Here is a 12215-nt window from a genome sequence, read left to right as displayed (position 1 = left end):
CGGGTTTACTGGATTTGACCAGTAGTGCTACAGAATAGGGCTTCCCTGGTGGCTCCGATGTTAAAGCATCTGCCTGCAATGTGGGAGACCACGGCTCGATCCCTGAGTTGGGAAGATCCCCTGCAGAAGGAAATGGCAACCCACTCCAGTACTCTTGCCTGGAAAATCCCATGGACGGAGGAGCCTGGTAGGCTACAGTCCATGGAGTCGCAAAGAGTCAGACATGACTGAGCGACTTCACTTCACTTCAGGTTACAGAATAAAAGCAAGGGATGGTAGGGAATTTCCTGGTGGTCCAGTGGTTAGGACTCTGCGTTTTCACTGCAGTGGGTGTGGGTTCAATCCCTGCTCAAGGAACTAAGATCCTGCAAGCCATGCAGTACAGCTGGAAAACAAAACAATAATCACAAGGGATAGTTCAAGATGAAACCAGTTAGTCATAGACTAGACTGAAAAATGAAATAAAGTTCTCCAGAGCTATTTTGGTAGAGGAGCCACAAAGGGAAAGGGCATAGGCAGATGGACTGGCTCATGGTTCCAGGAGTTAAACAGCTGGCAATCGAGTCAAAGAAGAATTTGGGGAAAGGAGAAAGACTTTTTTTTAACTCCTTGTAAAAGATGAGCAGGCTGAAGAGAGACATATGTGTGCATGGAATGAAATAAGAACTCTGAGATGGCATGAAGAGGAGGTGAATACTTCACACTCCTTTCTGCTTTCATTCCAGTGGAACACCTTCTCTCCTGGCTTTAGGAAACCATAGCACCATTACAGAATTCATCCTCCTTGGACTATCTGCCGACCCCCGCATCCAGGTTATGTTCTTTGTACTTTTCCTGTGGATTTACCTCCTAACCCTGATAGGGAATCTGATGATGATGACTGTCATCGGGAAGGAATCTCACCTCCATTCACCCATGTACTTCTTCCTCAGTCACCTCTCTTTCCTGGATCTTTGTTTAACTTCATTCACTGTGCCCAAGATGCTGGAGAATCTCCCATCTCACAGAAATCAGTACCAGTAGAAGGTTGCCTTTCCCAGGCTTTTTCTGTGTTTTCCATTGCAGGGATGGAAGCCTTCATGCTCTCTGCCATGGCTTATGACCACTACACTGCCATCTGCCACCCTTTGCTCTATGGCCAGCTGATGAGTAAACAGCCATGTGGGGGTCTATTATGGCTCTCCTGGGGACTGGGCTTTCTGGATGCTCTCATTAACACCCTCATGACTTTGAGCTTGGACTTCTGTGGGGCACATGTCATGCCTCACTTCAGCTGTGAGCTGCCATCTCTGTTCTCTCTCTCTTGCTCTGATATCTCCATCAACTTTTCAGTCCTGGGGTTCTCCACCATTGTGCATGCTTCTGGAACTTTACTCCTGGTCTTCTTCTCAAAAGCCCGCATTGTCTCCACCATCCTGAACATCAGCTCCACTGCAGGCAGAAGTAAGGCCTTCTCTACCTGTTCTTCCCACCTCACCGCAGGGAGCTTCTTCTATGGATCTGCTTTTCTTCGCTATCTCGTGCCAACCTTAAGTTCCCTGCTGGAGTTGATTTTTTGCCTGCAGTACAGTGTGGTCACTCCCCTAGTGAATCCCCTTGTCTACAGCCTGGAGAACAAGGAAGTAAAAAAAGCTCTGAAAAGAATGCAGCAAAAAGGTTTACAGCATTTCAGAGAGCAGAGAACAGGTAGGAATGACTAGGAAATGCAAAAGCATCTCATCAGATGTTTGAATAACAAGTTGAGGAAAACTTTTCTTAGTTCATAACAGATGTGACACAATATCTCACAAGAACCTGTTCCATTTGAAATTATTGAGAAAATCCAATAGCTCCTTGTTTTGTTCAGTCAGTTTGCTCAGGGACAAAGCAATGCATCAGTTAATCATTTCAATCCAGGAGACTGAGATAATTTGGTACAGATTAATTCTTTTTTTTAATTTATGAAACATCCCCATTGAGATTTGCACTGAGAAAATTGTCTAGAACCTGAATTCTTATCTGAATCTGAGATTTATAGGGGGAGTTTTGCTAGAAATAACAGAGGCAAGGTCACTGATAATAAAGATAGACAGGGCTGGGATTGAGCTTGAATTGGAGAGGGATTTGGAGAAAATATAGAAGCCAGGAATTACTGAGAGAGGGAGTATGCTATTAAAGCAAGGCAGACGTTACTCATTCCCTGTACCTTTCCTGGCACCTTTGACTGGTGGCAAAAGGGATGGGATCCACTCCGAGGGTGGCTCAGCCCTGCTGTCTCACTGGGGGCACCACTGTTAGGTGCTGTGGAAGGTGGCAGGCCATAAGCATGGAAAAGTGCTGCTGATGCTGGGAGTACTGAAGGGATACTACCTTTCCTCCATCAGAACCATATTAGCTGTCTCTTTTAGTTTCTGCCCATACTTCTCACTGGCTGAGGCTAATCAGAAGCCAGCAGTAATAGAAATGTCCTTGGGAAATGTCCTCTGTAGTGGTCTAGAACTGGTAATATAAAACCAAGTATACAAGACAAGTGTGGGATTGAGAGCCAACAGAAAGCTCCCTAGTGTACCAAATAATCATGTAAATATGATCCCTTTCAGGCAAGAGAGAGAGAGAACATGCACAAGAGAGAATGAGAGGGAAGACAGGTTGACCAGATGAGAGAACATGAGCCAGAAAGGAGAATGGCAATAATAAGGGGAAATTAAAGAAAGAGAAGTCTTCGGTAAGGGTCAGAAGAATGAGGAAGAGGGACGCTCATGAGAGACAGGATTTGGAAACTCAGGTCTACACATGCGCTGGCATGCTTACGTGGTCTGAGGGATTTACTGCACAAATAAACAAAGAGGACATTAAGGGAGGAAGGAATTCTTCCTCCTCTATGCTCAAGCAAAATATGGTCTGAAGGGTCAGTGGTTCTTTCTTCCAACCCTGGAATCCTAAGAAACTTTCAAGGAACCTTGAGGAGCTGGCTTGTTTTGGTGGCCTCCTCCTTTCTTTTTTGTTGCCCTACCATCCCATGATATCTCTGTTTCCACCTAGCCTCTCAAAAGACCTCACCAAGATTTGGGAAATGACCCAAATTCACATAAATCCTTTTTTATAAAGAAGATGTAGATTGAAAATTTTTGTTTCTAATCTAGAGAGACAGTCATCAGGGAAAAAAAACAAACAAACAAACCTGCATTTATAAAATTTCAAAGTTTCACATATGTTTCAGACTTTTCCTACAATTACGCCATATTGCATGTGTAGTTTTCCTATTTTATCTTTCGTGATGATTTAAGGGATTTTTAAGTTTTCCTTCTCAATTTACCTTTTAAAGGAATTATTTTAGGAAAGATTTATTACATGTTACATAGTTATAGGTTATTCACCAAAGTTTTATATTTTAAAGATTCTTATTTTTACTATTTCTCTTTTTATACATTTTTATATAAGAAGAATTATGAAACAAGTTAGCACCTGCTAGTTTTTGTTCCCATTTCTCATCATAAGAATGAAAATATGAAATAGATGCTGTGAAATAGTTTCTATTTTATTCATCATTAAATATTTCCAAAAATATTTGAAGCCAGAGTTTTTTCTTTCCTTCCTTCTATCCATCTACCCTTCCTTTCTTCCTTATTTCCTGTTTTTCTTTTTTTCCCTTTCTTTAAAACCCCACATGATATCTAGACTTATGGTGAACAGTAGCTAGACTTATCATGGTGATCATTTTGAAATGTACAGAAATATCAACTCACTATGTTGTGTACCAGGAAGTAATACAGTGTTGTAGGCCAATTATACTTCAAAAACAAACATACAAATGAACTCATAGAAAAAGAAATCAGATTTGTGGTTACCAGAAGTGGGGGTAAGGAAAGGGGGAACTGGATGAAGGTAGTCAAAAGCACAAACTTCCAGTTAACAGATATGTGAGTAATAGAGATGTAATGTACACCATGGTTAATATAATTAACACTGTGGCACATTATGTATGAAAGTTGTTAGAATAAATCCTAAGAGTTCTCATCACAAGGAAAATATTTTTTTTCCATTTTTATTGTTGTATCTATATGAGATGATGGATGTTCACTAAACTTACTGTGGTAATCATTTCATGATGTATGTAAGTCAAATCATAATGCCGTACTCAAACTTATACAGTGCTGCAGGTCAATTATATCTCAATAAAACTGTAATTTTAAAAAAGAAACGAAGGAGAAAGAAAGAAGAGACAAAACCAAAAAAGGAGAAAGAAATAAGAGCAAAAGCAAAGGACCTCACCTCACAGAATTGAAGAAATAACCCTTTTTGGATGGTATGTAATGATTGGTTGACACACGTACATCTTTTACTTTATTTTGTTTATTTTACTATTAGTTTTCTTTTTATTAAAATGTTATTATAAACCCTCCAAGATCCCACAATTTACACACATAACTAAACTATTGTGAATAACATGCATTTATCAATGACTTCTCCCCATCTCGTTGCCAAATATTTCCCATGTCTTGTTTTAACATTACAAAATAAAGACCAATTTTTTTATATTAGTGTAATTTTGGTTTCCCAATTTTAACTATTTACATATTAACCATTTCTTCTTGAAACTCAAATATCTTTGGGGAATTGTTTGCCTTCTCCCTCAAGTACACTCTACATTAAGCAGATACCAGTAAAGCAATTATTCTTCAATTAAAAATAAATTAATTAATTAAAAAATATATATATATGCTATAATAAGTAAACAAAACAAAAAGCAGACACCAGACATTCACTCAAAAAGCAGACACTCATCTCAAAATATGTGAGACTGACAACAGACTTCTTCACAGAGATTCTCCATATTCCCCTCCAGTCTCAGTACATTACATACATTCTCCTGGAGTCACAAGGAAACTCTCTTCTAAAGTACAGAATGCACACAAGGGTCGGACCTCCACTTCCTGTGGTGTCTTCTAAAGCTATGTTCATATTCTTACATCAAGAAATCTAAAAGCCTACCCCATGTTTCAATACCCATTCACCTCTCCAACTCAATAAGTAGCCACCATTCTTTTCTGTTGTTGGATGATTCATCTTGATAAATCAGAGATAATCTAAAACAGGGAATCTCCCCCACATACGTCTATCTCCCAGATAGGTGAAGGGTAAGAAAAGAGGATGAGAATGCAAAGAGAGGTAAAGTCACTAGAAACATGTAGTTGCTTTCTCTGCTTGGGCATCAATCATGGAAATAGATGATAGGTTTTTAAAACCATAACTTTTCTCATTCATATATCATTTTTGTCTTGTTTTTAGCAAAAGAAATAAGCAAATTAATATTTACTGAGCTGTTACTAAGAGTCAGGTATGATACATGAAATTTTATATACTTCATACCTACATGATAATCACTCCTCTACAATTTTGATAATTTCATTTTCTTGCAACTTATCAGTTTTATAAAAATATTTAATATTATTGTTTCTCTGATTATAAAACAATGCACTTTATTTCTGAAAAATATAAACATTTTAAAAGGATAAAAAATCAAAGTTACCCATAATCCTAAAGTGTTGTCTGTGGCTCCAAGAAGGCACAAAATAAAAATACTCTCCTCCTTGGCTACATATGGAAATATTTGCAGATGTGTATGCAAACACCACTTACTACACAAATGATTTTTTTTATTGCTGTTCTGTCAACTCAAAAGGCCTGAAAGTAACAACACATCACATAGTTAGCAAGGAGCATAACTCAGTACCCAGTGCTTGTTTCTAATACCTTTCCACACTGGCAGCCCACTCCAGTGTTCTTGCCTGGAGAATTCCATGGACAGAGGAGCCTGGCAGGCTACGGTCTATGGGGTCACAAGAGTCAGACACTACTGAGCGACTACACGCACACAGCACCCTACAGTAAAAGGAAACAGAGCTACATGAGAACTGACTGATTCCAAGCCTGGGGCAGAGAAATTACAATATGAACCTGAAGCATCTTGTGTTACAGAAAGTAAAGAAGCACTTTTTTCAAAGCTGATAATAATGGAGTTACATAAGAGAGACACGGAAGCCAAAATTATTTATAATTGCCAAGATATGAAAGCAAAATAAACATCCAACAACAGATGAATGGATAATGAAGATGTAGTGTGTATATATATATATATATATATATATATATATATATATGCAATGGAATACTACTCTACCATAAAAAAGAATGGAATTTTGCCATTTGCAGCAACACAGATGGACTTGCAGGGCATTATGCTAAGCTAAATAGATCAGACAGACATTTACATGTGGAATCTAAAAAATACTAGTGAATACAACAAAAAAGAAGCAGACTCACAGATATAGAGAACAAACCTGCAGCTACCAATTCAGGGGAGGGGAGAGGCAGTGAGGAGTTGGGGTGGGAGAACACAAACCACTGAGTGTAAGATAGGCTCAAGGATGTACGGTACAACACAAGGAATATAGCTTATATTTTGTAATAACTATAAATGGAAAGTAAACTTTAACACTGTATAAAATTTAGAAAAAAAATTTAAAGAAAATCTATTGCCTTTCCCACACTAAAAATGAACTATCACAAAGAGGGATTAAAAAACAATTCCATCAAAAGATTATAATACAGTAAATCTCACTGAGAGGTAAAAGACATACTCTCAAAACTATAAGATATTGATGAAATAAATTGAAGAGGACACAAATGAAAAGATGTGTCCATGCACTGTAAGAATTAATATTGTTAAGATGAGTATAATAATCAAGCAATGTACAGATTCAGCGCAATCCCTATCAAATACCAATGGCACTTTTCTGGAACTAGAACAAATAATTCTAAAATTTGTATGGAAATACAAAATACCCCAAAATCAAAGCAATATAATGAGAGATAAAAACAAAGCTGGATGTATTACACTTCCTGATTTCAGCCTGTACTATAAAGCTACATTAATCAAAACAGAACAGTATTGGCACAAAAATAGATACATGTATCAATAGAACAGAATTGCTGTTGTTCAGTCACCAAGTCATGTCTGACTCTTTGTGAACCCATGCACTGCATCATGCCAAGCTTCCCTGAACAGAATAGATAACCTAGAAATGGTGCTTTCATGGTCAGACAAATGGAAACCCACTCCAGTATTCTTGCCTGGGAAATTTCATGGACAAAGGAGCCTGACAGGCTACAGTTCATGGGGTCACAAGAGTTGCACACGATTTAGCAACTAAACCAACTAAGCAAAGCTACCAAAAGGAGGCAAAAACATACATGGGGGAAGGAAACCTCTTCAATAAATAGTGTTGAGAAAACTGGACAGTTCAGTTCAGTTGCTCAGTTGTGTCTGACTCTTTGCAACCCCATGAACTGCAGCACGCTGGGCCTTGCTGTCCATCACCAACTCCCAGAGTCCACCCAAACCCATATCCATTGAGTCAGTGATGCCATCCAGCCATCTCATCCTCGGTCGTCCCCTTCTCCTCCTGCCCTCAATCTTTCACAGCATCAGGGTCTTTTCAGATGAGTCAGCTCTTCACCTCAGGTGGCCAAAGTACTAGAGTTTCAGCTTCAGCATTAGTCCTTCCAATGAACACCCAGGACTGATATCCTTTAAGATGGACTCGTTGGATCTCCTTGCAGTCCAAGGGACTCTCAAGAGTCTTCTCCAACACCACAGTTCAAAAGTATCAATTCTTCAGCACTCAGCTTTCTTTATAGTCCAACTCTCACATTCATACATGACCACTGGAAAAACTATAGCCTTGACTAGATGGACCTTTGTTGACAAAGTAATGTCTCTGCTTTTTAATATGCTGTCTAGGTTGGTCATAACTTTCCTTCCAAGAAGTAAGCATCTTTTAATTTCATGGCTGCAATCACCATCTGTGGTGATTTTGGAGCCCCAAAAAGTAAAGTCAGCAACTGTTTCCACTGTTTCCCCATCTATTTTCCATGAAGTGATGGAACCAGATGCCACGATCTTAGTTTTCTGAATGTTGAGCTTTAAGCCACCTTTTTCACTCTCTTCTTTCACTTGTATGCAAAAGAGTCAAACTCGAATACTTCTTCATATAATACACAAAACAAACTCAAAATGAGTTAAAAACTAAAATGTAAGACCCAAAACCATAAAACTCCCAGAAAAAAAAAAAATAGACAGCTAGGCAGTAGATACTTTGATATCAGTCTAAACAATATTTTTTTTTGATCCATATCCTCAGGCAAGGTTTAAAAGCAAAAATAAACAAATAAGACTATATCAAACTAAAAAAAGCTTTTGAACAGCAAAAGTATCATCCACAAAATGAAAAATCAGCCTACTGAATGAGAGAAAAGTGAAAGTAAGTCACTCAGTCGTGTCCAACTCTTTGCAACTCTTATACATGGACTGTATAAGTCCATGGAGTTTTCCAGGCCAGAATACTGGAGTGGGTAGCCTTTCACTTCTCCAGGGGTCTTCCCAACCCAGGGATCAAACCCAGGTCTCCCACACTGCGGGCAGATTCTTTACCAGCTGAGCCACAAGGGAATGTGAGAGAAGATATTTGCAAATGATAGCTCTGATAAGGAGCTGATACCTAAAATATACAAAGGACTCATACAAGTCAACTGAATGGAAATTTTTCCAAAGAACACATACAGATGGCCAAGAGATAAATGAGAACATGTTCAACATCACTAATCACCAGGGAAATGCAAACCAAAACCACAATGAGATATCACTTCACACCTATCAAAATAGCTGTTATCAAAACGCAACAAATACTAAGCACTAGCAATAACATGGAGATAAAGGGAACTCTCATGCACTGTTAGTGGGAATATAAGTTGGTATAGCCACTGTGGAAAACAGTATAAAGATTCCTCCAAAGTTAAAAATAAGAATACCATATAATTCAGCAATTCCACTTCTGGGTATTTTTCTGAAGAAATCAAAAACACTAATTCAAAAAGATATATGCACCCTTATGTTCATTGCAGCACTATTTATAACAGCCAAGATATGGAAGCAACCTAAGTGTCTATGTATAGATAAATGGATAAAGAAGATAAATAGATTCCACTTAAATTGGAATATTGTGTGTGTGTAATTAAAGGTACTCATGAAAGAATTTGAGGAAGATGCAAATAAATGATCAGACATCCCATGTTCATGGATTAGAAAAAACTAATACAGTAAAATGTCCATACTACCCAAAGACATCTATACCTTTGGTCTCTATCCAAATTCCAAAGGCATCTTTCAAAAGAATAGACTTCTTATGGTAAAATTAATATGGAACTATAAAAGATCCTAAGTAGTCAAAGCAATCATGAGAAAGAAAAATAGTTGACAGCATCACATTTCCTGATTTCAAGCTATAGTACACAGTTATAGTAATCAAAAGAGTATCATATTGGCATAAACATAGACACATAGACCAATGGAACAGAATGAAGAGTGAAGAAATAAATTCATATATACAGAGCCAGTTAATATTTTACAAGGGCCCCAAGAAAACACAATAGGGAAAGGACAGTCTCTTTAATAAATGGTGCTAGAAAAACTAGATATCATAATCACTGGACCCCTGTCTTACACCACTCACAAAAACTAACTCAAAAGTGGATTATGGACTTCAGTTCTTTTATTTGGTCTTGGCAATGATTTTTGAGTATGACATCAAAAACACAAACAATATAAGCAAAAATAAACAAATGTGACTACATCAAACTTCAAAGCTTCTGCATGTCAAAGAAAACAATCAACAAAAAAGAAAAGGAAACCCTCAGAATTGAAGAATATATCTGAAAAACATATGGCTGATATTCAAAATATGTAAGTCACTTATCCAGCTCAATAACAAAATATATAATAATAATAATCCAATTCTTAAAATGGGCAAAGTACCTGAGCAGACAGCTTTCCAAAGAAGACTTCCAAATAACCAACCAGGACATGAAAAGATATTCAACATCACTAATCATCAGGAAAATGTAAATCAAAAGCATGAGAGATACAAGCCTTCACCTATATGATTAATTAGCTCTGGGGATCTGATACACAGCATGGTAACTATAGTTAGTACTTGAAAATGCTGAGAGTAGACCTTAAGCATTTTCACCACACATATACACAAATGCAAAAAAAGGATAACTATGTGAAGTAATGGATGTGCAATTAACCTGATTGTGGTAACCATTTCACAAAGCATTCATATGTCAAATCACATTATATATTTTAAATATATAAAACTTTTAAAATTATTATTCAATAAAGCTGAAAAGGAAGGGAGAGAGGGAGGGAAGGATGGAGGAAGGGAGGAAAAGAAAAACCACCAAACACACAAGGGTTCTCACCCAAGAATTTCCAAAAAAATTCAAAGTCAAGACAAAAGGCCAATATCTGAGGGAATCTCCTGTGGTTCTTACAAAGTGTAACTTCGCTAATTAATTCACATAATTTGGGCCTCAGGCTCTAACCCTAGGGAATAAAGGGCATTGGTCCAACTTTCTCTTCATTCTCCAGCTCAGTCCACCAATAAACTAACTGCTTGAGCTGTACCTGCTTTTCTGAGAGGTTAAAGCTGAGATTCACTCTCTTGCCTGTTAGGTAGGTCAACAATATTTATAATCACAGAGGAAACTAAATGAAATACCCTGTAGCTGGGCCTGAGACCATCTGAGAGTGATCTCTCACCAAATTCTACTTACTGAGGACTCGAGAATCTTTTCACTGTGGCCAATGGAGAAGCTGAGGACAAAGACTTCAGGACTGTCCAGATCTAGAATATTCTGTCTTCCTGTCCTCACTGTGACTCTCAACTGGAAAAATAAGAGTTGTTGTTTTCCTAGAGTTATTTTTACGAAAGTATTGGTTCTTACAACCCCAGTTAAGTTCTACTACCAGGAAATGGCAATGTTACAAAACATCTTTTGTGCCAGGACAGTACAGGAGTGGGGCAATATTTTCTATGAGTTTTCTGAAAGTGTTCCCCAAATGTGTTCCAGGCACTTTACAGTTTTATTAACATCTCTTTGACAGACCTTCTCTGTCTGTCCTTTACACATTCTCACTTTACTTTCCACATAATAGAGAGTAAACCTTTGCATTTCAAAACTCCCTAAACTGTATATTTCTTCTTATGTTCTAGTGGGCTTTTGTTCTCAAGTTCTCTGACTAGATGATGAGGAGGTCTATATTTACTCAGCGAACAATATTAATCATTGGGAAAGAGGACTCCTTGAATTTTGACAGAAAATACTTGTACCCTAAAGTATGCCTCCTTTTCCCATGTCCTTAATTCTATAATGTGCACAGAATTCATTTTTCTGTTATTATTACCCATTCCCAATCTAATCTCTCATTCCTGCTAAACTAACTGAAGAACAGCAGGAGACCTATTTATAAGAATTCATTCTGGTCACCAGGTTCCTCCTATAAGAACTAAACCATTTCAGCTTCCTCTCCTCACTTGCTGTCCATTAATTCATTTAGTATCTCAGCATTTTCTGAATAAGTATACCAAGACAACTATCAGACATCTATTGAACTGTCTCATAGTCTGATTATTGAGCCTTAACTACTTGTCACATTGGAAAGCACTGATGGTCTCATTAGACCTAAAGTTTTGATACTTGACAACTGTCTCAATGTGCTAGCCTTTCCAAAATTGCTTGATTTTACTTTAGACACATATGTACTCCATTAAAAGCAATCTCTGATGTTGAAACTTCATAGAAAGGAAGATGGTGCTTTTTTTATGATGATACTTGAATTCAGGTCTATTATTTCACTTTATACAGTCTTGTAGCCTAGCTGGTAAAGAATCTGCCTGCAATACAGGAGACCCCGGTTCCATTCCTTGGTCAGGAAGATTCCCTAGAGAAGAGATAGGCTACCCACTCCAGTATTCTTGGGCTTCTCTGGTGGCTCAACTGGTAGAGAATCTGCCCACAATGCCGGAGACTTGGGTTCAATCCCTGAGTTGGGAAGATCCTTTGGAGAAGGGAACAGCTACCCACTCCAGTATTCTGGACTGGAGAACTTCATGGACTCTATATCCATGGGGTTGCAAAGAGTTGGACACGACTGAGAGACTTTCACTTTCATTTCACTTTCCTTAAGATGGTTTCTGGGGGAAAAGAAAAGTATGGGATGATGTATTTCTGTTTTCATTTTGAGTGTTCAAGGAAAATTGGTAAGGTAAACAGTTTGGGGGGATCCCTTGGGCTTCTCTTTTCTAGCTCTGCCTCCTCAGGAATTATCTTAT

The 12215-nt window shown here is 38.0% G+C and overlaps 1 pseudogene; it reads left to right on the top strand.

Annotated features, from left to right (window-relative positions):
- Positions 1–747: 747 nt before the first annotated feature.
- LOC138078617 (olfactory receptor 8S1-like) lies at positions 748–1700 on the top strand (annotated as a pseudogene).
- The last annotated feature ends 10515 nt before the right edge of the window (positions 1701–12215 follow it).

This window comes from Capricornis sumatraensis, chromosome 4, assembly GCF_032405125.1.
Source record: "Capricornis sumatraensis isolate serow.1 chromosome 4, serow.2, whole genome shotgun sequence".
Lineage (NCBI taxonomy): Eukaryota > Metazoa > Chordata > Mammalia > Artiodactyla > Bovidae > Capricornis > Capricornis sumatraensis.
The sequence above is the reverse complement of the archived record's forward strand: the minus strand, read 5'-3'. Positions and strand labels throughout refer to the sequence as shown.